The sequence below is a fragment of the Cotesia glomerata genome, linkage group LG10 (assembly GCF_020080835.1).
Source record: "Cotesia glomerata isolate CgM1 linkage group LG10, MPM_Cglom_v2.3, whole genome shotgun sequence".
Lineage (NCBI taxonomy): Eukaryota > Metazoa > Arthropoda > Insecta > Hymenoptera > Braconidae > Cotesia > Cotesia glomerata.
Window position 1 is genome coordinate 15,648,519 of NC_058167.1, and position 5,047 is coordinate 15,653,565.

Genomic DNA, 5,047 nt, shown 5'->3' on the forward strand with positions numbered 1-5,047 from the left:
AATTTTGCTGTTTAATCCAGAAATATACTCCACATGTAATAAAACTTTGAAATTAACTATTGTTGTATCATTATTATTTGTATAATTAACAGATGTTTTATTGTATTGTCCATTACCACTAAATAAGATAGGTATTTGCCTCCAGGCGGTCAGATTCTTGTGTAAAAATAAAAGAAACACTAACTGTTCAACTACAGCTTATAAACACGAATTAAAAATTAAAAAAAAAAATAAATTACTGATAGTAGTGTTGATGTTGATGAGTAATTGACAAAAACACAATAATCAATAAAAAAAAAAAAACATAACTACAGTAATAAATAAATAAATAAATATAATAGAAGATGTATAAATGTTATTATATAGTATATATGACAACCTATACTAAAAGTGTACAATTGCTGTCGGCGCACAGAATTAAACTGGTCGGTTGGTGTCGCTTGTCGGTTGTCGCGCAGTGACGGTGGTTCACGGCAGCAGCCGACCGGTTGGCCTCGCTCACCCTGCTCGCCTCTCGTCGTGTTATTACGTTATTACGAATACGAACAGTTAGTGTCCGGAAATTCCCGAGTATTCACATTTTAGCACGAGTCTAAGCGAAGGTATACGAAGGACAAACGACAAACGACGAATCAAGTATAGAATGGATACTGATTTTTATACGTGATGAGGATTACATATTAATAATGATATCCTGTTGTGCCTTTTTTATAATGGTTGTTGTGGGTGTTGATTCGATATTAGACCAACACATAACCTTATGACTGTAATAATTATAAAAAATAATGACGATGAATAAAACAACAATTAAATTCTTTGCGAACAGGGAGAATTACTCCTGATCTAATCCCAACGATAACTGATCCCACTGTCAATTTATCAATTTATTACCAATTTTAACAGATTTAAAATGATAGACTTAATAATCGTATCATATAAAATTAAATACAAAAGTGAATTCAGTTTAGTAATAGAAATTGTTGTTACTAATAACGAAATGATAGATCGATATTTTATATAAGTTTAGAATTAGAGCGTAAAGTTAGTCAATTTGCAATGAAAATAATAATTTAATCAGGTAAAAAGTATCGCGTATCTGTGTGGCGGCATTAAGATTCGTGCTTGTGCATGCGCAGTAAAAAATAATTCAAATCAAAAACAGTTTAACTGTAAAAATTGCACCGAATCGTTAATCAATTAATCATTATTAATGAAATTAAGGTCTTGATTTTGATGGAACGCGTGAAAATAGTTGTAAATATAGTGGAATCAGATCCAAATTGTTAAAAAATAGCTCCAAATATCGTTGAATTAATAAGAAGTAGGCTCAGAGAGATGGTACAAATTAGAACCAAAACGCTATAAGACTTCTAAATAGTTGAAAAAATGATCAAAATAAGCCCGAAATAGCGCTAAATCGTCAATTGATTAATCATGAATCAATCAATTAATCATTAATCAATTGATTAATAATTTTTTATTGAAAAATAGGCCTAGATATGGTCAAGATTAGTCTAAAAATACTCAAAACATTGTAAAATACTCAAATCGACTTAATTTGGATAATTGAATACCTGTCTCCACTTTTTCTTCATAAATTATTCTATAAACATAGATTATGCAAATTATGATGGTAATCGTGATTGCCAATTATTTCAAAGAGGTCGCGTTTGGAGCAGAAATCGACCATTATTAGGGTGAGGGTCTCCATTTTAAGTATTCAAATCGACGTAATTCTTCCGATTGAATAATTATCTCCATTTTTTCCAAAAGAATCACTGTATAAACATAGATTAAACAGATTTTAATTGTAATCCTGATGGAATTGCCAATTATTTCGAGTTGGTAACGTTTGGAGGGAAAATCGACCAGTTTTCGGGTGAGGGTATTTCCTTAAAGTATTCAAATCGACTTTATTTTTTAAAGAATATTATTTTAAATGATTTCTTCTTAGAAATCAAGATATAAAAATAGCTTGCATGAATTCTGTTGGTTGGATTCGAGAAATTACTGATTATTGTTGATTCATTGGGTTTGGACCGAAAATCGACGATTTTCCGAGTTAGGGTACTTCCTTAAAGTATTCAAACCGACTTTATTTTTAGAAGAACATTATTTTGAGTAATTTTTTTACAGAAATCACTGTATAAACATGGCTTGCACGAATTCTGATAATAATATTCAAGAAATTACTGATTATTTTGGATTTATTGCGTTTGGACGGGAAATTGACGATTTTCCGAAAGAGGGTACTTCCTTAAAGTATTCGAATCGACTTTATTTTTTTAAGAAAATGATTTTTAGTGATTTCTTCACGGAAATCACTGTATAAATATGGCTTGCACAAATTCCAATGGTAATATTAGAGAAATTACTGAATATTTTAGATTCATTGCGTTTGGACCAAAAATCGACGATTTTCCAGGTAAGAGAACCATCGTCAAGGATTCAAATCGACTTTATTTTTTTAAGAACATTATTTTAAGTCATTTTTCCACAGAAATCACTGTATAAACATGGCTTGCATGAATTCTGATGGTTATATTCGAGAAATTACTGATTATTTCGGATTCATTGCATTTGGACCGAAAATCAACGATATTCCGAGTCAGGGTACTTCCTTAAGGTATTCAAATCGACTTTATTTTTTGAAGAACATTATTTTAAGTAATTTTTTCACAGAAATCACTGTATTAACATGGCTTGCTCCGATTTTGATGGTTATATTCGAGAACCTACTGATTATTTTGGATTTATTGCGTTTGGACCGAAAATCGACGATTTTCCGAGTGAGGGTGCTATCGTAAAGTATTCAAATCGACTTTATTTTTTGCAAAACATTATTTTAAATGATTTCTTCTTAGAAATCACAGTATAAACATGGCTTGCACGAATTCTGATGGTAATATTCGAGAAATTACTGATAATTTTGGATTCATTGCGTTTGGACCGAAAATCGACGATTTTCCAGGTAAGGGTACTATCGTAAAGTATTCAAATCGACTTTATTTTTTAAAGAACATTATTTTACATTACACTTCTTAGAAATCACGATATAAACATGGCTTGCACAAATTCTGATGGTTATATTCAAGAACCTACTGATTTTTTCGGATTCATTGCGTTTGGACCGCAAATCGACGATTTTCCAGGTAAGGGTACTATCGTAAAGTATTCAAATCGACTTTATTGTTTAAAGACCATTATTTTAAGTAATTTTTTCACAGAAATCACGTTATAAACATAGCTTGCACAAATTCTGATGGTTATATTCGAAGAATTATAGATAACTTTGGATTCATTGCGTTTGGACCGAAAATCGACGATTTTACGAGTGAGGGTACTTCCTTAAAGTATTCAAATCGACTTTATTTTTCAAGGAACATTATTTTGAGTTATTCTTTCACAGAAATCACTGTATAAACATGGCATGCACGAATTATGATGGTTTTATTCGATAAATTACTGATTTTTTCGGATTCATTGAGTTTGGACGAAAAATCGACGATTTTCAAGGTAAGGGTACTATCGTAAAGTATTCAAATCGACTTTATTTTTTATAGAACATTATTTTGAGTAATTTTTTCACAGAAATCACTGTATAAACATAGCTTGCACGAATTCTGATGGTTATCTTCGAGAAATTACTGATCATTTTGGATTCATTGCGTTTGGACCGAAAATCGACGATTTTCCGAGTGAGGGTGCTATCGTAAATTATTCAAATCAACTTTATTATTTAAAAAACATTATTTTAAATGATTTCTTCTTAGAAATCATGATATAAACATGGCTTGCACAAATTCTGATGGTTATAGTCAAAGAATTACAGATGACTTTGGATTTATTGCGTTTGGACCGAAAATCGACGAATTTCCGAGTGAGGGTACTTCCTTAAACTATTCAAATCGACTTTATTTTTTAAAGAACATTATTTTGAGTAATTTTTTCACAAAAATCACTGTATAGTCATGGCTTGCACCAATTCTGATGGTTATATTAGAGAAATTACTAATTTTTTTGGATTCATTGCATTTGGACCGAAAATCGACGATTTTCCGAAAAAGAGTACTTCCTTAAAGTATTCAAATCGACTTTATTTTTTAAAGAACATTATTTTGAGTAATTTTTTCACAAAAATCACTGTATAGTCATAGCTTGCATGAATTCTGATGGTTATATTCGAGAACCTACTGATTATTTCGAATTCATTGCGTTTGGACCGAAAATCGACGATTTTCCAAATGAGGGTACTTCCTTCAAGTATTCAAATCGACTTTATATATTAAAAAACATTATTTTGAGTAATTTTTTCACAGATATCACTGTATAAACATGGCTTGCACGAATTCTAATGGTTACATTCGAGAAATTACTGATTATTTCGGATTCATTGCATTTGGACCGAAAATCGACGATTTTCCAAAAAAGAGTACTTCCTTAAAGTATTCAAATCGACTTTATTTTTGGAAGAACATTATTTATAGTCCATTTTTCACAAAAAACACTCCATAAACATAGCTTGCACGAATTCTGATTGTAATATTCAAGAAATTACTGATTTTTTTCGATTCATTGCATTTGGACCGAAAATCGACGATTTTCCATGTGAGGGTACTTCCTCAAAGTATTCAAATCAACTTTATTTTTCAAAGAACATTATTTTGAGTAATTTTTCCACAGATATCACTGTATGACCATGACTTGCACGAATTCTAATGGTTATATTCGAGAAATTACTGATTATTTCGGATTCATTGCATTTGGACCGAAAATCAACGATATTCCGAGTCAGGGTACTTCCTTAAGGTATTCAAATCGACTTTATTTTTTAAAGAACATTATTTTAAGTAATTTTTTCACAGAAATCACTGTTTAAACATGGCTTGCTCCGATTTTGATGGTTATATTCGAGAAATTACTGATTATTTTGGATTTATTGCGTTTGGACCGAAAATCGACGATTTTTCGAGTGAGGGTGCTATCGTAAAGTATTCAAATCAACTTTATTTTTTGCAAAACATTATTTTAAATGATTTCTTCTTAG

The 5,047-nt window shown here is 30.7% G+C and overlaps 1 long non-coding RNA gene across 1 annotated transcript; it reads left to right on the top strand.

Moving 5' to 3' along the window:
* Positions 1–2,039: 2,039 nt before the first annotated feature.
* Positions 2,040–3,631, top strand: LOC123272927. The gene is made up of 3 exons (XR_006511199.1): positions 2,040–2,061; positions 3,410–3,516; positions 3,592–3,631. It is a non-coding gene; the product is annotated as an uncharacterized LOC123272927 (long non-coding RNA).
* Positions 3,632–5,047: the final 1,416 nt, after the last annotated feature.